This window comes from Hyaena hyaena, unplaced genomic scaffold, assembly GCF_003009895.1.
Source record: "Hyaena hyaena isolate Hyena2069 unplaced genomic scaffold, ASM300989v1 scaffold_9, whole genome shotgun sequence".
Classification (NCBI taxonomy): Eukaryota; Metazoa; Chordata; class Mammalia; order Carnivora; family Hyaenidae; genus Hyaena; species Hyaena hyaena.
This window is the reverse complement of record NW_024080641.1, coordinates 2,797,586-2,819,797: the sequence shown is the minus strand read 5'-3', so window position 1 is coordinate 2,819,797 and position 22,212 is coordinate 2,797,586. Positions and strand designations below refer to the sequence as shown.

The 22,212-nt window shown below is 51.9% G+C and overlaps 1 protein-coding gene and 1 long non-coding RNA gene across 2 annotated transcripts in view; one reads left to right on the top strand and one right to left on the bottom strand.

Annotated features, from left to right (window-relative positions):
- Positions 1 to 22,212, top strand: part of BICRA (BRD4 interacting chromatin remodeling complex associated protein) — an 81,816-nt gene that overhangs the window by 20,659 nt on the left and 38,945 nt on the right. The gene's annotated exons all lie outside the window — the stretch shown is intronic.
- Positions 19,994 to 21,614, bottom strand: LOC120240979. Its single transcript, XR_005530797.1, has 2 exons — positions 21,447 to 21,614; positions 19,994 to 20,377 (listed from the first exon to the last, which is right to left on the bottom strand). It is a non-coding gene; the product is annotated as an uncharacterized LOC120240979 (long non-coding RNA).

Here is a 22,212-nt window from a genome sequence, read left to right as displayed (position 1 = left end):
GCAACTGACTCTTGATCTCAGCTCGGGTCTTGATCTCAGGGTCATGAAGTTCAAGCTCTATATGGAGTCTACCTAAAAAAAAAAACCAAAAAAAACCCCAAAAACCCAAAAAGTGAAGCATAAGCTTTGAGCAAACAGGGATCTTTGTTTTGTTCACGGCTGGGTCCCCAGCTTCTAGAACAGTCCTGTGCACACGTGCGTCAGTCCTTAATTGCGGAATGGATGAACGCTTAGTGGACCAGGAACTTGGGAGGTTGTGAGTGAGCTGAAGGACAGCGCGCTGGGGGTTGGGGGGGGGGGGGAGTGGAGAACAGCCGAGAAAAGGCCCTGAGGCTTCCAGCTGGTACGGTCTGGATGTGGGTGGGGTTGAGGGGCGTTAGGCTGGCAGAGTGAGCAGGGGGTTGGATCTTGACCTCAAACCTGGTCCCCTCACCCATTTGCTGGACGACCTCAAGCCAGCGACGTGCCCTCTCTGAGCCTCCTCTGCTCATCTGTCAAAGAGGAAAGCAGTAGCTGTTTGTCCGTTTGTGTAGCAGGCATTTCCTGCATGCCTACTGTGTACCAGTTACCATCCTTGCCCTCATTGGGTTTCCATGCTAGGCTCCCCCCTCTGGGGGCCCACATACAAACTGAGCATTTAAACGGCTGCCCGGCAGGCGCGCGGTGGCCCGTGGTTCCTGCCGTCAGGTTAGTGGCTGTGGGTCTCAGCTTTCCTCCTCCATGTGGGGCTGTCGGGAAGGCCCTGCGCTGGTGCCTCGCGTCTGGTAATGGTGATGTGTAAATTGAGGCCCTCCTCACTGGGGTGGTTTGGGGCTGAGCCTCAATCACGCTGCTGGCTTTTCTTTTCACAACATGAACTTGACCCAGCTGAGAACATTTTGTAGGCGCCAGCTTTCCTGCCCCAGCTGCGGCCCTGATGCCCTGAGGCACTCAGTGCCCCCCTCTCTCCCCCTTCTGGAACTTCTACACAAGCTTGTTCATTCGAGCAGGCTGCCCAGTGGACCAGCGTTTGTTTGGTGGGTGTGCAAGTTAGCGAGGGTCACGCTAGCTGCTGTGACAAATAAGCCCCTTCTTCTCAGTGGCTCAAAAGGCTGCACGTTTTTGTTGTTGTTGTTTTCTTACCTGCATTACAGACCAGGGAGGGTGTTTCTGGGCGGGCAGCCTCATGTGAGGGATTGAGGAACCAGACTCCTTCCCTCTTTCAGCTCTGTCCTCCCCTAAGCTACAAGGCATGCTGGGAAATGTAGTCCCACACTGTGTCTACCAGGAAGAGAAAACGGCTGGGGAGAGCACACAGCAGCCTTCGCCCCAGTGGATGCGTATTCGTCGATGCCGGCAAGGCCGGCGGACTTGATGGGAGGGACTCCGTGCTAGGGGACACGGTCTCTGGGTTAGCTATTTTACTTGAACCCTATGGGCACCTTCTAGACTCCTGAGAGGACCACCTCAATGCCCCCCGGGTCCGAACCCCAGTTTGAGAGGCATGTTGGAGCCACGAAGGCAGTACCGAAGATTAGCACACTTAGAAAATATCCACAGGCCCCCTTTGCCACTTCCGCACCCCCACTGCCTCTCCGACATTATTTCTAATGCCCGGTACCCACCAAACAGTGATCTAGTTGTCGTTGGAGCCAATCACGCGCCTTCCTGCCTTAGGGCCTCTGCACTCACTGTTTCCTCAGCCTGGGATGCTTTTTCCCAATGTATTTGCATGGCTCTCCCCTTATTAAAGTTTATTCTGAGAGAGAGTGCAAGTGAGGGGTGGGCAGAGAGAGATGGGGACAGAGGATCTGAAGCGGGTTCTGTGCTGACAGTAGAGAGCCCGATGTGGGGCTTGAACTCATGAACCTTGAGATCATGACCTGAGCCGAAGTTGGAAGCTCAACCGACTGAGCCACCCAGGCGCCCCTTGAGTACTCTATTTGAAAATCGAAACCTCCCTCATCATTTACGATGATCTCCTCCTAGCCTTTTACCACTTGCTGATATCACGTTATAGATGAACTTGTTGACTGACTATGGTGTGTGTCTTTGCTGAGGCGCATCCCAGACCTGGGGTACAGTAAGTGCTCACTAAATATGTGTTGTGCAAACGAGTCAGACCACCTGGGCGCCCCTCCAGCCTGGTTTTCTGTGTGTGTATGTGTTTTTACTTTTTTAAAAAAAATTTTTAACATTTTTTATTTATTTCTGAGAGAGAGAGAGACAGCGTGAGAAGGGGAGGGGCAGAGAGAGAGGGAGACACAGAATCTGAAACAGGCTCCAGGCTCTGAGCTGTCAGCACAGAGCCCTAAGCAGGGCTCGAACCCATGAACCATGAGATCATGACCTAAGCCGAAGTCAGGCGCCCAACCGACTGAGCCACCCAGGCGCCCCTTTACTTTTGAGTGCAGTATAAATGTTTCTTTTTTTTTTTAAGTTTATTTTGAGAGAGAGAAAGAGCACATGTGCATGCAAGTGGGGGAGGAGCAGAGAGAGAGAGGGAGGAGACAGAGGGAATCCCAAGCAGGCTCCACAGTGTCCGCACCGAGCCTGATGCGGGGCTCGAACTCGCGAACCTTGAGATCGGGACCTGAGCCAAAATCCAGAGTCGGACGCTCAACTGACAGAGCCCCCCAGGCGCCCCTGAAGTATCAGTGTTTCCGTGGTTTGTTTTGTTGAGCTCTAAAGGTATTTGTGCTTTTGAAATTGGCATTTTGCACTTACGAAATTCTACAAATGTAGCACATTTCACATTCCTTTGCGGTTTCTGTGTCTTCTTGCCCATTTTTGACTTGGCCGGGTTTGGGGTGGGTGAGAAAATGAGGCCAGAACTTGGTGTCCACCAAGCCATGGGCGCAGAAGGAAGGCGGCCCAGGGTGGTCCGGGGGGCCCACCGCATCGTGTAGGGCCTGGGTCGTGCCCTTCCTTCTCAGGCCTGTGTGTTTGGGAGGTTGGGGGCCGTGTGTACAGCTTGGGGTGTGAAGAGTCAGGTCGGGGCGCTGAGGCGGCCCACACGACCCTTTCCTGTTTTGTTTTGATTTGTTTTTCTCTCGCTTAAAATTTTAAACATCTCTATTGACACATAATTCACATACTGTGAGATTCATCCATGTAACATGTACAATCCAGGGGCGCCCGGCCGGCTTGGTCGATGGAGCCTCTGACTCTTGATCTCAGGGTCGTGAGTTCAAGTCCCATGTTAGGTGTGAAGCCTATTTAAAAAAAATTTTTTTAAATGTTTATTTATTTGGGCAGAGAGAGAGGGAGACACAGAATTGGAAGCAGGCTCCAGGCTCTGAGTGGTCAACGCGGAGCCCAACACGGGGCTCGAACCTGCAAAGCGCGAGATCGTGACTTGAGCCAAAGTCAGACGTTCAACTGACTGAGGCACCCGGGCGCCCCAAGCCAACTGAAAAAAAAAAAAAAAAAGACGAAGTGTACAATCTGGTGGTTTTTGGGATATTCGCGAGTACCCAGTCCCGGGACATGTGCATCGCCCCAGTATGCGAAGCACCATGCTCAGTAAGCAGTGACTGACTCCCTGTTCCCCCAAATGACTAATCTGCGCTCTGTCTCTGTGGATCGGCCTTTTCTGGCTACTTTGTGTGAATCCTGCGTTTCGTGGAAAGGTGTGGTATGTGCCTGTCTGCGTCTGGCTTCTTTCACTCACCGTGATTTTTTTTTTTTTACCTTTTTTTAAAGTTTATTAATTTTGAGAGAGAGAGAGAGAGAGAGAGAGTGTGTGTGTGTGTGTGTGCGCGCGCGCGTGTGCGTGCACGCCCGCATGTGCATTGGGGGAGGGGCAGAGAGAGAGGGAGAGAGAGAACCCCAAGCAGGCTTCGCACCGACAGCACAGAGCCCGATGCGGAGCTCAAACCCATGAACCGTGAGGTCGTGGCCTGAGTCGAAACCAAGAGTCGTATGCCCGCCCCACAGAGACCCCCAGGGTTTTAAGGTCCAGCCACACAGCAGCATCGCGTCACTACTTCATCCGTCTTGGGTTTTTGTTTCTTTTTTCATTTTCTTTTCAAGATCTGAGACGCTTAAATGCCTTGAACGTCTCCTTTTTGAAAGGGTACAATTCAGTGGTTTTTCGTATATGCACGAAGTTGTGCAACTGTGACCACAGTCCGGTTCTAGGACATTTTCATCACACAGAAGGAAACACTGTACCTAGTTCTCCATCCCCCTCCCCCGCCCCCAGCCCCTGGCAGCCACTCATCTGCTTTCCATTTCTGCGAGCCTGCCTCTTCTGGAAGTTTCCTACACGCTGTGCCCTCAGGGTGAGGTTTGCAAGGTTTCCCCGCGTTGTAGCGCATGCCAGCCTGCACCCCTGTTTATGGCCCAATGCCATTCTGCAGCAGGGGTCTGCCGTACTTTGTCCGTCCTTCCGTCAGCCGATGGGCATTTGGGTTGGTTTCTGGGGTTTGCCGGTTATGAATGAGGCTCCTTGGTGGACGTCTCTTCTGTCGAGGCGGGGGCTGGCATTCCCAGCAACTTCCTGCCCAGGCCTGTCTTGCTTTGTTCCACGGGCCTCCTCCTCCCCCTCCTCCCTGGCTCCCTCCTCCCCATCCTCCCACCTCCCTGCTCTTCTCCTTTCTCTCCCTCCAGTACCTTCTGTATTGTATCTCCCTCTCCCGAGCCTCAGCTGAGGGTACATGAGTCTGGAAACGGGTCCTTTCTGCCCTCCCAACAGGGAGGCCCCAGGCCTGAGCCTGGTGCAGGCTGCCCACCCCAGCGGAGGGAGAAGAAAGGACCACCTGGTCCTTCTAATCCAGCCCCAGGGAGATGGGTTGGGGGCGTGGCCACGCTAAGGAAGCAGCTTTTCTGGGGCGCCTGGGTGGCTCAGTCAGTTGAGCGGCCTGCTTCAGCTCAGGTCATGATCTCATGGTTCGCGGGTTCAAGCCCTGCATCGGGTTCTGTACTGACAGCTCAGAGCCTGGAGCCTGCTTCACATTCTGTGTCTCCCTCTCTCTCTCTCTCCCTCCCCTGCTCACACTGTCTCTATCTCTCTCAGAAATAAATTTAAAAAAAAAAATTTTTTTTTAAAGCAGCTTTTCTTTGGGGCTTAAAAAATTTGTCTACTACATATCATGGCTTTAAAAGATGTATGTATTTGTTATGTGTGTTAGATGTTATATGTATTTATTACACACATTTATTATATATTGTATATGTTACATACGTATTGTGTGTTTGGACAGTTTGGGAACACACACACACAAGGACAAAACTCAAATGGTATTAGAGATTTCTAGTGAAAAGTCTCCCCCTGTCCCCCATATCCCAGCTATCCTCTCTCTAGAGGTAAAATGGTTATAGTTTTAGGTTTCTTTCCAAAGAGATATTCCATGCGCATGTGAGCATCATGCACACCGGCACACGGACATGTACACACATGTGCCTTTTTTTTTTTTGAGAGAGCCAGAGCGTGAGCAAGGGAGGGGCAGACAGAGCCAGAGACACAGAATCCAAAGCAGGCTCCAGGCTCCGAGCTGTCAGCACAGAGCCCGACCACGGGGCTCAAACTCACGATCCGTGCGATCATGACCTGAACCAAAATCAAGAGTCGGCCGCTCAACCGACTGAACCAGGCAGGCGCCCCTCTTCCCTTTGTTTTTTTAACAACATATGGTGGAGGCTCTAGCTTAGCAACTTCAGGGCCTTTCACAGCTACATGGTGTTCCCTCTGAGGGCCCCAACTCAGTGAACCAGTGCCCTTTCGCTGGAAGCCTACGTTAGCTCCAGTCTCTTACAAACAAGGCTCCGATGAGTGACTGTACAGTTGCGGATTTGCGTGAATGTGAGTAGAGCCGTGAGATAAAATCCCAGAGCTGGGCTTGTTAGGACAGAGGTGTGTTAAAAACAAACAAAAAAACAAAACAAAACAAAAAAAGCCAAAAAACAAAAATTTCCGAATGCACCTGAAAGTGGAGAGAAACAGAGTAATGAACTCTTATTACTTGTATCCCCCAACTCTGGTTTCTCTTCAGGTCGCATAAATCTTTCGCCTTTTACTTGTATCCCCAGTTCCCCCTACATCCAAGATTTGACCACGCTTGCTTTATTGATCTCTGTTTTGTTGTTGTTGAAGGATTTTTAAAGCAAGTCCCAGGTCTCCTGTCATTTAAACTCTACATATTTAAGTATGTGTTCAAAGAACGAAAATAAGCATTTTCCTACATGACCACAATGACATTTTCATACCTAAGTAAATTTAAAGTCGTTTAGTATCGTCAAGGGATGTGGTTTTTATATTCGTTCCTGTGTGTGTGTGTGTGTGTGTGTGTGTGTGTGTGTGTGTTTATTTATTTTTGAGAGAGAGGGAGAGACAGAGTGTGAGCAGGGGAGGGGCAGAAAGAGAGGGAGATATAGAATGCAAAGCAGGCTCCAGGCTCTGAGCTGTCAGCACAGCGCCCGCCGCGGGGCTCGAACTCAGGAATCGTGAGATCGTGACCTGAGCCGAAGTCTGACGCTTAACTAAGCCGCCCACGCTGCCCTGTTCGTTTGTCCTTTAAATGATCTCTACCATCCTTTAAGTGGGGCTTGAATTCATGACTTTGAGAGCAAGAGTTGCTTGCTTTACCAACTGAGACAGCCAGGCGCCCCTCCCCCCACATGCTTTTTTTTTTTGGTTACGTTTTTAAAAATTGACATGTAATTCACATGCCATAAAATTCACATACAGTTCCATGGTTTTTAGCACAGGCAGTCACAGGGTTGCACAAGCAGCACCACTGACAGATTCTGGAATACTTGATCAGCCCAGAAAGAAACCCATACTTGTCGGCAGTGGCCACCTTTCCCTACGTCCTGTCTTCTCCGCTGTGAGCTCCTGGCAGCCGTGAATCTGCTTTCTGTTCCTATAGGTTCATCTCTATGCTGGAGATTTTATATAAATGGATTCCTGCCACACATGGTCTTTTTTTTTTTTTTTAATAGTTTTTATTTATTTTTGAAACAGAGACAGAGCATAAGCGGGGGAGGGACAGAGAGAGAGGGAGACACAGAATCTGAAACAGGCTCCCAGCTCTGAGCTGCCTGTACAGAACCCGATGCGGGGCTTGAACCCACAAACCGCGAGATCATGACCTGAGCCAAAGTCGGACGCTTAACGACTGAGCCACCCAGGCGCCCCTCACACATGATCTTTTTAATCTGGCCTCCTTTGCGGTGTTTTTGAGGTTCATTCATGTTGTGGCATGGATCAGTGCTACATTCCTTTTTTTTTAATTTAATTTTTTTTTTTATGGAGGGGGAGTGCACGGTGCATGCCAGCGGGGGAGGGGCAGAGAGAGAGAGAGACAGAGACACAGAGAGAATGTTAAGCAGGCTCCACTCTAAGAGCGAGGAGCTCAACGCAAGGCTCGATCTCATAACCCTGCCTTCGTGACCTGACCAGACATCAAGAGTTGGTCGCTCCACCGCCGGAGCCCACCAGGAGCCCCTTTTTTTATGGCTGAATAATATTCCACTCTGCGGATCCGCACCTTTTGTTTCTGTGCGCGTCGGTCGGTGAGCATTTGTGTTCTGTTTCTGCGTCCCTGCTGCGGGGAGTCGTGTCGCCATGAATATTCGTACACACACGCTTGTGTAGATGTGCGTCTTTTCTTTGCTGGGTCCTGTGGCAGCCCCTCCCCCCGCCCCGTTGACTGAACCAAGGAACAACCGCCAGGCGTTTTCTCCAGCGGCCACACCATTTCACATTCCCACCAACAAGCAAGTTGAGAGGACTCTCATTTTCCTGCCTTTTTTATTATAATCATCCCCGTGGGCGTGAAGTGGTGTCTCATTATGGCTTCGAGTCGCATTGCCCCGATGGCTGACGTTGGCATCTTTTCGTGGGGGGGAGGGGCTGTGTGTCTCCTAAGTTGTGATCTGTTTCCATTCTGGTCCCGGGCTCTCTGAGCTCGCAGTGCTTGTCCTCACTGAGTCGTCTCCCTACACAGAAACCCCCAGTCCCACATGCCCCCCTGTGATTCAGGGGCTGAAATCTGGGTTTCCTGGACGACCTCTGTCACGGCCACCCCCTGGGCCAGCGTGCAGGGTGCAGTGAAAGCAGTCGATGGAGTCAGGCTGCCCCGCTCTCCTTGCTGACTAACCTGGAGACCGGCCTTCACCTCATTGACTTCAGGGTGTGACAGTGGTCGCAAAGCGAAGCGCATGTCTTCCCACCTGCCCTGGGGCTTTCTCCTTCTGCCCTTTATCAGACGCGTCCTGAGCATCTTTACAGCTCACATCCCCGAATGGGCGTAATGTGTATCCCTTCGTTTGCTTATTCAGCGGTTATTTCACGTGTGCTGTGTGCCAGGGAGTATTCCAGGAGGGGCTGTGCTGTGAGCAAGACAAAGCCCTCTGTCCTGAGGGAGCCGGCCTGCTGGTGGGCAGGGACCCGTGATAGGACCCCTCAGAAGGTGATGTGTGCCATGGACCAAAGGAAATAAATAGGGAGAGTGAGAGGCAAGGGCTGGTGGCGTGAGTGGTCCTTTTAACCAGCCCGCGCTGAAAAATTGCCATTGGCACAAAGACCTGAAAGTGAGGGGGCAAGGCCTGTTGGTATCTGCAGGTGGGGTTTTCCCAGCAACAGGAATAGCAAGTGCAAAGGCCCTGAGGCAGGGATGCGAAGACACTTGCCCCACATCGCAGCCAGTAGGCAGTGTGCCAGGATTGGAATGACACAGACCAGAGTCTGGTGGTGGTGGTGTTGTTAATGAACTTCATTGAATTTCTGTATGTGATACATCCATTTTTTTGGGTGATGTTTGTTTATTTTTAAGAGACAGAGTGTGGGTGGGGGAAGGGCAGAGAGAGAGGGAAACACAGAATCCGAAGCAGGCGCCAGGCTCTGGGCTGTCGGCACAGAGCCTGATGCGGGGCTTGAACTAACGAACCGTGAGATCATGACCTGAGCCGAAGTTGGACGCTTAACCAACTGAGCCACCCAGGTGCCCCTATCCATCGGTTTAAAGAGTGCTGCAGGGTGCATTTTGACAAATAGTAGCGTCACAGTTGGGACACAAAATTTACGTCACCAGAAGAGTACCCCCCACCTCCATGCAGTCAGTCCTCCCTGCCCCCTGGGCTCGGGCAGTAAAATCTGCTTTCTGTAACAACAGATTTGATCTGCCCTTTCCAGAATTCGATCTCGGTAGAATCACCCAGCATGCACCCTTTCGTGCACCCTTTCGAGTGTGGTTTGTGTCTGGTTTGTGCCGCTCTGCTCTCTGCACCGGGATCTTGAGATGCATGTAGGGTGGGTGTGTCCGTTGCTCTGCTTCTGTGCGCTGCTGAGCCAGGGTCCTGTTGTGCAGGTAGCTCACAGTGCATTCACCCGTTTGCTTGCTGGCAGACCCTTGGCTTGTTCCCAGCGTTTGGCCGTGACAGTCGAGGCTGCTGGGGACATTGTTTATGCACTAACCTTGGTTGGACCCCTGCTCTACTCTGGGGTAAATACTTGGGGGTGGAATGGCCATGGCAGGGCAGAATGTGTTTAACTGTATTTGAAACTGCCAGACCGCTTTTTCAAAGAGCCTGGGACCGTTCACGTCAGCCTCAGCCGGCGGGGTTGGGGGGAGCGTTCCAGTTGCTCCACATTCTCATCCCCACTTGTCATTGTCAGTCTTTTCTAGACAATGTAATGGGTGTGTAGCAGTATCTCATTATGATCTTTGTTTTTTAAGTTTATTTCTTTATTTTGAGAGAGAGAGAAAGAGCACTGGGGAGGGGGAGAGAGAGAATCCCAAGCAAGCTCTGCACTGTCAGCTCAGAGCCCTACGCGGGGCTCAGACACACAAACCGTGAGATCGTGACTGGAGTCTGAAATCAAGAGTCGGCCGCCAACCGACTGAGCCCCCAGGAGCCCCTCATTTGGTCTTAATTGAAATTTCCCCTATGACTGCACACGCTGAGAACCTCAGGGGCTTCCGTGCGCCCTGCGGGTCTTGTTGGACTTGTTTTGAAATTGATCTGTCCGTCATCTTGGTACGAGGTGGTAGGTTTCTTCCTGGATTCTGCGTCCGGAAGGGTCAAGTGCTTGCTCGCTCCTTGTTATCAGATCGATGATTCCAGTGTTTCCAGAAAGGCCAGAAACCTTGTGTCTTTTAAAGAACAGCTCTCTGGCCTTTTAAAATCTGGCCCACAAAAGTAACCGTATCCCCCAGATACATCTTGGGGCCTCTGAGTTGCTGCTGGCAAAGTGGCACGTTTGAATGCAGCTCTGGCCGTGCCACAGGGGCTCCATCTGGGCCCCGGAGGGGCACCCGCTTCCTAGGGCACAGGGTCCTGTCTCACGGCCCCTGGGTCCACTCACAGTGCTGTCACCAGGGTCCCCAGCATCAGACGGTGACCAGCCCCCCCCCCCCCAGCAGGTGTTCACAGGCAGACAGACCAGGGAGAAGCCGTATTCTCTTGCTTTGTGCAGCCTGTACATTAGCTGGAAAAATGAGTCTTTTTTTTTTTTTATTTCTAGGAGAGAGAGAGAGAGAGACAGCGTGAGCAGGGGAGGGTCAGAGAGAGAGGGAGTCACAGACTGAAACAGGCTCCAGGCTCTGAGCTGGCAGTCAGCACAGAGCCCAGCGTGGGGCTCGAACCCACGAACCGCGAGATCATGACCTAAGCGAAAGTCGGACGCTTAACCGACTAAGCCACCCAGGCACCCCTGGAAAAACGAGTCTTAAATATTCTCAACAGTCCACGTTGATGGAGCGTTTGATGTCTTTTGCGTGTGGACCCATTAAATCCTGACCCAGCCCCCTACACAGGGGTGGTGTTGAGAATATTTAAGACCTGTTGGCACACAGATCGGCTGTGGGACACCCCCTTGCACGTGCAGGCGGGATGCCACTGGCCCGGGAGGGCATTGTTCTCACTCTGGTGTCCGTGTTACAGACGCAGAAGCCGAGGCACAGACGGGGAGTCACTCAGGCCAGGCTGCGCAGCCTAGAGGGACGGAGCTAGGGCCGGATCCAGGCAGCATGGGCCCAGAGCCGGCTGGACTTTGTATTTTGAAAAAATGTCAAACTTCTGGAGAAGTGGCAAAAATAGGAATCTTTATCCATGTTCACCAACTTTTTTTTTTTAATATTTAGAGAGAGAGTGCGAGAGTGCATGTGCATGTGCATGTGCATGTAAACAGGAGAGACGGGGCAAAGGGAGAGGGAGAATCCCAAGCAGACTTCATGCCCCACGCATAGCCCGACACGGGGCTTGAACTTGTGACCCTGAGATTAAGACCTGAGCGCTGAGATCAAGAGTCAGACACTTAACTGACTGAACCACCCAGGTGGCCGCCTGATTCACCAGCTTTTTTTTTTTTTTTTTTAATGTTTATTTATTTTTGAGAGATAGAGCATGAGCAGGGGATGGGCAGAGAGAGGGAGACACAGAATCCGAAACAGGCTCCAGGCTCCGAGCTGTCAGCACAGAGCCCATCGTGGGGCTCGAACCCACAAACCGCGAGATCATGACCTGAGCCAAAGTTGGACACTTAAGTGACTGAGCTACCCAGGCGCCCCTGATTCACTAACTTTTAACATATTACCACGTTTCTTTCATTCTCCTTTCTCTGTGGACCAGTAGAGCCAAATGTTTCCTTGTCTGTGAGCCTCAGTGGCCTCATCCGGAAAATGGACCAGCTCTACCTGAACTCTACACACACACACTGTTCTTTATTGTTTTTCAGCCGGTGGAGATCAGGGATGTTACCATGTGCCTTGGTCCTTGGCACTTGGATGGGTGTTTCCGGAGAACAGGGATAGTCTGTTACTTAACCCAGGACAGCCCTGAGCGCTCCTGGTTGAACATTGACCCAGTGCTGTTATCTTCTCTTTGTAGTCTGGTTTTGTCCGTTGCCCTAGTAACGCTCCGTATGCTGGATCCCCTCTTCCCCCCAGAGAGGATCCCGTTTGGGATCACGTATGGCCTCTGGCTGTCTTCTCTCTTTCCCTTCCTTCAGTTGGGAGTCTTTTCTGGGATTTTCTTTGTGTTTCATGACCTTGCCTTTTATTTATTTATGTGATGTTCTTATTTATTTTGAGAGAGAGATAGAGAGTGAGCAGGGGAGGGGCAGAGAGAGAGGGAGACACAGAGAATCGCAAGCAGGCTCCACAGCGGGGCTCGAACCCACTCACCGTGAGATTTTGACCTGAGGCAAAATCAAGAGTTGGACGCTTAACCAGCTGAGCCGCCCAGGTGCCCCCGTGCCATTCGCCTTCTAGAAGGGTCCAGACCGGTCATCTTGTCGACCATCCCTCAGCTGGGGCTGGCGTCTACTTCCTCCTAGTGAGATTCAGATACACGGCTCACGTGTCCCTGCGTGGAACGTTCAGGACCTACTCTCTCGGCTGCTCCGAGGTTCTTCCTTTCAGAGCCCCCCGTCCGTTTCATTCTGTCCCGGTGCCTGGCACTTCCGCTTGTCACGATCTGTTGTGCTTATAAGTGTGCATTTGGGGGCCTTGCGGTTTTCAGCACCAAGGGAAGCAAAACACGGTTTCTCGACAGAAAATAAGTCACCCTGGATCATCAGAATGAACCAAAGAAGGGAGGCAGGGGGGCGAAATTGGAATTTTCAATTTCGTTGAAATTGGAACATTCTAGAAACACCGAGAACACAGAAGTGACTCGTAATTCTGTCACCCCCAGGGGGTAGCGCAGCCTCATTAGTGTTTTGGCAGTATTTCCTCCCAATCGATCTGCTTTTCCCCTTGTCCTCGGGACGCTCGTTCTTGCACAGTTGAGGAGAGTGACGGATTTTGAGAGCTAAACACGGAGGGACATGCGGGAGGTCGGGCTCGGTCCGGGGGCGCCTTGGGGGCGCCAGGCGGGCGCAGCGGGGGTTACGGGTGCGCCGGGGTGTCTGCCCTGCTATGTGGACACCTGTGTCCCCCGCTGTCCCTGGAAGGAGAACAGGAGCTCGGTGAGTATGGCTGGGCCCCCCTGGCGCTGTCTCCGGGTCCCCAGAGCCCTTCACGGCGGCTCTGGACCCAAAGCCCAGGGGGCGGCCCAGTCTTAGCGCAAAGCGGGCTAACACGCCCTAAGGTGGGATTTCCTCCAGTTGTAGTTTTGTTTTTTGTTTTTGTTTTTTGTTTTAATTTTTTAAAATATTTTTATTTATTTCTAGGAGAGAGAGAGAGAGACAGACAGCGTGAGCAGGGGAGGGTCAGAGAGAGAGGGAGACACAGACTCTGAAACAGGCTCCAGGCTCTGAGCTGGCAGTCAGCACAGAGCCCGACGTGGGGCCCGAACCCACGAACTGCGAGATCATGACCTAAGCGAAAGTCGGATGCTCAACCGACTAAGCCACCCAGGCGCCCCCTCCAGTTGTATTTTTGAATCCGAGCCCGGGGATTTGGGAACAATGGCTACTGTGATACCAGCACATGTCCTCTGAGCCCCGGGTCGTGTACTTTGTACATTATCGATTCGTTTAAGCCTCATACCCCTCCGTGGGGAAGGGAGAAGCTACGCACAGAGAGAAACAACTTGCCTAAGGTCAGACAGGTGCTTAGTATCAGGACAGGATCTGAGCCGACGCCGTCTGGGCGTGCGTGGTGCTTTTGGGCTCATCTGAAGAGGCCGTTTGCCTGTTTATTTAACTCAGGCCTCCACGGGCGCATGCGGTGCTTTTGTGGAATGAAAAACAGATGCCCCTTTCTCATGACCCTTCTCTGCCGTCTGCCAGAAAATTGTGGTCCCCGGTATACACAAATCTGCAGTGTCCTAAGATGCGACTGCCTCCTCCCCGGGAGCGGGGAGGTGGTTGTGCAGTGTACAACCTCCACAACTATACACGGTTACCCAATATTTGGCAAATATTTCTCAAGTGTCTACTTCAGAGACCGACAACAAACAAGATAAGCCAGTAAAATATTTACTGTGTCAGATGTCAGCAAGTGTTCCTAACAAAGATAAAGCAGGATCAGAGGGATCAGGGTGCAGGGGGTTGGGCCGCGCTTTTAAATAGATTGGTCAGGGAAGGTGAGGTCGCGGAGGTTGACATTTGCATAGAGACCTCAGGGAGATTAGGGGACAGGCCGTGTGGGTATTTGGGGAAGAGCAGTCCAGGCAGAGGGAAGGGCCTGTGCAAAGGCCCTGAGGCAGGTTGGTGCCTGCTGTGTTTGGAGACTATTGAGGAGGCTGGAGCTGAGCAAGCAGGGGGGAGAGGGCAGGGGATGAGGGCGGAGGGGACAGTGGCAGATCTTCGGGGGCCTTGGTGGCCACAGGGAGGACCTGGCTTGGATGCTGAGTGAGATAGGAACTTGAGGGTGCTCAGTGGGACATGAGCTGACTCAGGTTCTAAGCAGATCCCGGGGGGCGAGGGCAGGGAGACTGCTGAAGACATGCAGGCTTAACGTGGCTCCGGGAAATATTTATTGATGTTGAGGGACAGAACGAAAGATTCGGCCAAGCAGGAGGAGACATTGGCCGTCGCAGACGCACAAGGGTGAGGGTCAGAGGTCTGTCCTGGGCACCCCCATGTTGGTTCCTCCTGCTTTCCTCTGGGAGCAGCTTGAGGACCCAGCCGTGAGCTGAGAGCCCACCTCACAGGTAGACCTGTTCACTGCGACCATTGCGAGATGGTCTAAACAAGTACCTTGACATGGTCAGTACGTATTCACTACTGTCCCTTCTTTTTTAGAAAGAGAGCAGGAGAAGGGGGGAGGGGCAGAGAGAGAGGGAGACGCAGAATCCGAAGCAGGCTCCAGGCTCTGAGCTGTCAGCACAGAGCCCCACGCGGGGCTCGAACCCACAAACCGCGAGATCACGACCTGAGCCGAAGTTGGACGCTTAACCAACTGAGCCACCCACGCGCCTTTTTTTTTTTTTTTTTACTGTGCAATAGAAGTTCCACGAATATTTTCATGCATAGTTACTTTTTCTTTTTTTATGTTGAGGTATATTTCACTGTGTATACTAGTTTCCAGCGTACAATGTAACGAATGACTCAATGTTTGTGTGAGCTGAGAAATGGTCACCTCTCTACCTCTAGCCAGTGTTTGTCACTGCACATAAAGGTTTTTCTCTTGCTCTGAGAACTTTTTTTTAATTTTTTTTTATTAATGTTTTTTATTTCTAGGAGAGAGAGACCGCATGAGCAGGGGAGGGTCAGAGAGAGAGGGAGTCACAGACTCTGAAACAGGCTCCCGGCTCTGAGCTGGCAGTCAGCACAGAGCCTGACGCGGGGCTTGAACCCATGAACAGCGAGATCATGACCTAAGCGAAAGTTGGACGCTAACCGACTAAGCCACCCAGGTGCCCCTGCTCTGAGAACTTTTAAGATCTACTGTCCCAGCAACTTTCAACTGTGCGACACTGAGTTGAATCGTTAATGATAGTCATTGTGCTGTACCTTACATCCCTGTGATTTATTTTATTCGTAACTGGAAATTTGTAGCTCTTGACCCTTTTGCCCACACCTACCCCATAGATGCTCTTAAAAAACAGCTTTGTTGGGGCACCTGGCGGTGAGGGCTCAGTCGGGTGAGCGACTGGCTCTTGATTTCAGCTCAGGTCATGATCCCAGGATCGTGGGATGGAGCCCCATATTGCACTCTGCAATGATGGTGGAGCCTGCTCAAGATTCTCTCTCTTTCCCTCTTCCCCTCTTCCCCCACTCTGTGCATGCTCTCTATAAAATAGGATAGAGTAAAATAAAATAAAAACAGCTTTATTGAGATAAAATTCACACGCCATAAAACTCACTCCTGTAAAGCGCACAGTTCCGTGGCTTATAACCCATTCACAGATTTGGGTAACCGTTCCCAGCGTTAACTCTAGAGCATTCTCGTCACTTGAAACAGAAGCGCTGAGCCCCTTTGTGATCTTCCGATCCCGCCCGCCTGCCCAGCACCTGGCAATCGCCAGTCTTCTGTCTCCAAGAATGTATCTATTCTGGACATGACATAGAAGTGGAATCGTACAAGAGGCGGACTGTTGTGTCTGGCTTCCTTCCCATGGCACGATGTTTTCTCGGTTCATCTGTGTTGTAGCACGGGCTGGACTGGGGTCCTGGCTCATTGCTGAGTGGTGTTCCACTGTGCGGATGTACCACGTTGTGTTTTCCCTTCATCCGTTGAGCATTGGGTATTAACCACCTTTGTTCTGTTATGAAGAACGCGGCTCCATTCAGGTTTTTACATGGACTTGCGTTCTCAGCCCTCCCGGGCATCTACTGGGAGTGAAATCACCGGGTCACGGGGTAGCCTTATGTCTAACATTTTATGTTAGACATTTATGTCTAACACTCTGTCCGAACTGACGGACAGAGTGCCACATGGCTGCACCGTTTTACCTTCTGTCGGGAGTAGATGTGGGTGTGGGGGTGTCTTCTCCCCCTTTGGGGGATCTTTTTGTTGAGTTGTACAGAAAAGGGCACAGATCTGGGGCACCCGGGTGGCTCAGTCGGTTGAGCGTCAAACTTCGGCTCAGGTCATGATCTCGCGGTTCGTGGGTTCGAGCCCCGCGTCGGGCTCTGTGCTGACTGCTCAGAGCCTGGAGCCTGCTTCAGATTCTGTGTCTCCCTCTCTCTCTGACCCTCCCCTGCTCACGCTCTGTCTCTTTCTCTCACTCAAAAATAAATAAACATTAAAAATTTTTAAGAAAAGAGCACACATCTTCAGCTGGATGAGTTTCCACAGCCTGGACAACCTCACGTAACGAGCTCTGAGATGAGAAACAACGTGTCTTTCTTCCCAGGAATGCCCCATGCCCTTCCTGACCTCCACATCCCCACCGGGACCTGCCATCCTGGTTAGAACTCCATAGATTACTACTGATTGGGTTTGTACTTTACATAGGAAATCTTTCGATGGGGTTTTCTTTCGCTCCGCATAATGTTTTCGTGATCCTTCCGTGGACATCAGTAACGTGCTCCCTTTTCACTGCTGTATAGTATTCCATCCTGTGGCTGTGCCCATAGTGGATCCATGTGCTTCTGTCGATGGGGCATCTGTGTTGTGTCCAGTTCGGGGGCGCTGTGAACATTCTAGAATGTACCCCTTGGTCCACATCTGCCCATGTTCATGAGGGTGGGTTTACACAGAGTAACGCCAGGCTCCCTGTGGTGCCGGGTGGAAGTTATCCTGCCCCCCCCCCCGCCGTGGGAGGGTGGCCCGTTGGGCTTGGTGGGGTTCACATGGGTAGTGTTGCCTCCTAGGGGGCGTTTGGTGCATTCGCATAGAGTTTTGGGCGCCTTCCTCAGCACAGTGGCTCTGTAGGCACTGAGTGGGCAGGAACATGGGTGTAGACCAACTGGGTTAATCTGCCTCTTGGGTTGGTGTGCTATGCAGATGCACCCACCTTCTATCTCTCTTTCTGTCTCCACCCCACCTCACTCCTGCTTACACTCCCCCTCCTCTGAACAGCTTTCTGTGCTCAGGCCCCAGGGCTCTCTGGCCAGGCTGTGCCCAGGTCCCCACTGTTCCCGCCGCTCACTCTGATCAGGGGTGGGTCAGGTGCCCACACTGTTGAGCACCCCCCTCAGCCTGGCACTCAGTGTTTATGGGAAACGAACACAACAGACCGGGCGCTCACCTCCTCCTGGCAGAGACGGGCAGTAGATAAGATAAATCACATCTGCGGCATGTCTGATGGGAATCGGCACAGTGAAAGATAGCAAAGCAAGGAGGTGAAAGTGCCGGGGGTGGGGGTGGGGGGTAGGGGTTGCAGTTGTAGACAGGGTCTGGCCGAGTCTCCCTGACCTGGTGACAGTAGAGCAAAGGAGGTAAGGGCAGAGGCAAACCGGACAGGGGGCAGCTCGTGCAAAGGTCCTGGGGGGGGAGGGGCTTCTGCCTGGTGTGTTAGAGCAGAATTGAGGCTAGTGTGGCCAGAGGGGAGTGGATGAGGGACAGAGGGTGGGAGACGATGACAGCGAGGAAGTGGGGGGCAGGGGGCAGATGGTGCAGGGCCTGCTGGGCTGGGTCTTGGGCTTTTACCGACTGAGGCAGGAGCCACAGGAGGCTCTGAGCTGAGGCGGGACGCAGGCCGGCTGGGTTCCGACATGATCCCTTTAGCTGCCGTGTGGGGACGAGGTTGCAGGAGGGCAAGGGCGGGTTCAGGGGGACACAGGGGACGGGAGCGGGGAGGCCACACAGGAAGGCCAAGGGCTGCTGGCCTCGCTGTGGATCTCCATGGGGCAGGCAGATCCCGATGTGCCTGCACCTCCAAGCAGACCCGCCGAGGGCCGGATCAGGCAGGCGCCCAGAGCTGCATCTCCAGCACTCCTCGGTTCATTGCAGTCTGTTGAGTTTTTTTGTTTTTATAATGAACTTTCTATTTTCTTTATTTTTTTAATGTTTAATGTTTTATTTCTTTCTTTTTTTTTTAAATGTTTTTTTTTTTTAATTTATTTCTAGGCGAGAGAGAGAGAGAGAGAGACAGCATGAGCAGGGGAGGGTCAGAGAGAGAGGGAGTCACAGACTGAAACAGGCTCCAGGCTCTGAGCTGGCAGTCAGCACAGACCCCGACGCGGGGCTCGAACCCATGAACTGCAGGATCATGACCTAAGTGAAAGTCGGACGCTTAACCGACTAAGCCACCCAGGTGCCCCTAATGTTTTATTTATTTCTGAGAGAGAGGGAGAGAGAGCATGAGCAGGGGAGGATCAGAGAGAGAGGGAGACACAGAATCTGAAGCAGCTCCAGGCTCTGAGCTGTCAGCACAGAGTCCGACGCGGGGCTCGAACCCACGAACGGTGAGATCATGACCTGAGCGAAGTCGGACGCTTAACTGACTGAGCCACCCAGGTGCCCCTAAACTTTTTAGTTTAGAAGAATTTTAGATTTGCAGAAAAGTTGCAAAAATGGTACAGAGTTTTCATATACCCCACACCTGGTTTTCCCTGATGTTAACATCTTCCGTTACCACGGGATATTTGCACAACCAAGAGACAGACACACTGTGCTGCCTACAGAATTTATTCAGATTTCCCTAGTTTTCCCCTAACGTCCGCTTTCTGTCTAGGATCCTGTCCAGGAAACTTCACTGCATGCACGATGTCTTCTTAGGCTTCTGTTGGATGTGATAGTTTCTCAGACTTTCCTTACATTTAAAAAAAATTTTTTTAATGTTTATTTTTGAGAGAGAGACAGACAGAACACGAGCAAGGGAGGGGCAGAGAGACGGGGAGACACAGAATCTGAAGCAGGCTCCAGGCTCTGAGCTGTCAGCACAGAGCCCGACATGGGGCTCGAACTCACGAGCCTTGGAGCCATGAGATCATGACCTGAGCCAAGTGTTTTGGAGAATGTGCCTCACTCAGGGTTTGTTTGTCTGCTGTTTTTCTCACGACTAGACTGGCACTTAGGGTTCAGGAAAGAGAGACTACAGCAGTAAAGTGCCCTTCTCGCCATGTCGTATTAAGGGTACGTACGGTCAACTTGACTTATCACTGGTGATGTTGACCTTGGTCCTGTGGCTGAGGCCCCAATATTTCTGACTCTATAGTCCTGGCTATAAAAATGGTAAGCATGTGACTAAATGTAGACATATTTGCGTGTATCAGCTCATTTCAATGCTCAAAACTCTACAAAATTCCATGGAGTGGACACAACTTGTGATCCAATTTTACAGAGAAGGAAACTGAGGCAGAAGGAGGTTGTAGTGACGGCCCCAGGGAAACACATCGCTTAAGTGGCAGAGGTGAAATTTGAACACACAAGGTCTGGTTCCAAAGTTCATGCCCCCTTTTTAAATTTTTTTTTACAGTTTATTTTTATTTATTTTGAGAGAGAGCGAGTGAGAGAGGGAGACAGAGAATCCCAAGCAGGCTCCACTCTGTCAGCTTAGCGCCCACCGTGGGGCTCGACCTCACAAACTTCAAGATCGTGACCTGAGCTGAGATCAGGTGTCAGACGCTTAACCAACTGAGCATCCAAGCGCCCCCTGCCCCACCCCCACCCCCCGCTGCCAAAGTCCATGTTCCTAACAGTCATGCGTTCGTTATCCAGTACATACATACACATAAATGGGACCATCACCTCTGTCTCATTTAGTATAAATGGAAACATACGATATGTGAGCTTTTGTGTCTGTACTTTATTTTTAAGCTTTCGCTTTCTTTTTGAGCCCCTTTTTAACTCCTCTGTCACATGTACGAGGATTAGTTAAAAGTCGACAGTATTAATGTGTAAGTCAACTTACTCGGGAACGTCATGCTTTCTGCTTTGGGAATCCCGAGCCTGGCCCCAAGACACCTCACTTCCCAGGTTGCCCATCACCTTAGCCCAGCGTTGGTCTGTATATGGATGGCCAGTCCAGCTGAATCTGTTTGATCTCTGAGGTCAGGGACTAAAATAGAAATCAACGCTCTAGCGATGGAGCAAAACAGAGAGCCCAGGACAAGAGGCAGGTGTGGATGGACGTGCATTTAGTGTGTGGCTGTGGCGGCCACCGGTCAGACCTGTGGGGAAAGGAGAGACTTCGTAAGTGGAACTGATGCAAAAGGGAAAAAAAAGCCATCCGTATGGAAAGAGGTGAACTGGGATCCCTGCCTCACACCGTATACCCCAAGATAGTTTATGGATTTGAAGTCAGATATAAACTTGGAAACGGTGTAGATTTGGGGGGTGAGGATGGATTCTGAAACAAGATACGGAGGGCATTTCTGGGAGAGGAGGTGTTGCCCATCTCTGGCCTCAGTGCCCTTCGCCAGCCCGTTCTGTTTCTTCGAGGCTCTGAGCAGCCCTCCCTGCCTTGCCCTGGGTAGGGTGTGTGAATCCGGGCATCAGCAGCTTGGGGACCATCCGAACACCTTAGAGGAGGAAATGCCTTCACTGTAGAAGGTGCTAGAGCAAGGAAGAGAGCTGGGATAATGGTGTGTTTGCGCATCTGGCCCTCTGCCCTCTGTTAGTGGCTGTGCCCTCCCGCCCCTCTCAGGTTCTGAGGGGCCCTTGATCCCCCTCTTTCCCTTCCACCTCCTGGGCAGTCCATCTGTAGACTCGGCCGCTCCACCGTCATACCAGAATCCAAGCACTTTTCCCTTCTTCCCCCGCCACTGGCACCTCCCCTTTGGGCTCCCTGCCCCTGTCCTCACCTCCTGCAATCCGTTTTCCACTAAGCAGCCAGAAGGATCCTCTGGAAACCCGTCAGATCACAGCCCACTCTGTTGAGATCCCTCCCATCTCTTTTTTTTTTTTTTTTTTTTTTATTTATTTCTAGGAGACAGAGAGAGAGAGAGAGAGAGAGAGAGAGTGAGCAGGGGAGGGTCAGAGAGAGGGAGACACAGACTCTGAAACAGGCTCCAGGCTCTGAGTTGGCTGTCAGCACAGAGCCCGACGCGGGGCTCGAACCCACGAACCGCGAGATCATGACCTAAGCGAAAGTCGGACGCTTAACCGACTAAGCCACCCAGGCGCCCCAAGATCCCTCCCATCTCTTGAGCTCCTTTAGAAAAAAGCCCAGAACCTTGTCTCAGCCTCCCAGATCCGCATCACCTGGCCCCTGACCTTGCCTCTTTGACCCCTCTTTACCTCCTTGCTGTCGCTCAAAGCACCTCTAGCATGTTTCCACCGCAGGGCCTTTGCATCTGCTGTGCCTCCTGCATCGAATGCCTTTCCCCATGTATCCACGGCGCTCCTGGCGCTCCTATCCTTATCTCCTGCACATCTGCTCAAACTCCTCTCGTCCGTGAGCCCGTCCTGACCACTTCAGCTAAAAATGCATCCCCCACCCTCCATCCCCACCCCCTACCCTCGCCACCTTTCGCCTCTGCTCTGACCATTGTGCACTCTGCAGAATGTTCTGTGTCCCGGTTTACCCCTGGCAGCAGCACGTTACTTCCGAGAGAGCAGGGATGCCTCTTGGCCTCGCTACTGACTCCCCAGCGCTGCTGGGAACGACACAACCTTAAATAAAACGGAATCGTTTTTGGCCACTGAGTGGGGAACCGGAGAGGAAGCAGGAAGGCAGTCAGCGACTCCCCCGCAGCCCTCCAGGCAGTGCTCACGGGCAGGTTTAGGGGACAGTGCTGGTTGTAAAACCCAGAAAAGGACGGGGGTTATTAAGAAATGGGGGAAGGGAGGTGCCTGGGTGGCGGTTAAGTGTCCAACTTCAGCTCCGGTCGTGATCTCGCGGTTCGTGGGTTTGAACCCTGCATCGGGTTTGCTGATGTCTGCATAGAGCCCTCTTTGAATCTTGCGTCCCCTTCTTTGTCTGCGCGTCCCCTGCTCACTTTCTCTCTCAAAAATAAATTTTAAAAAAAACATTTAAAAAATTAAAACAAATGTCTTCCGCTGT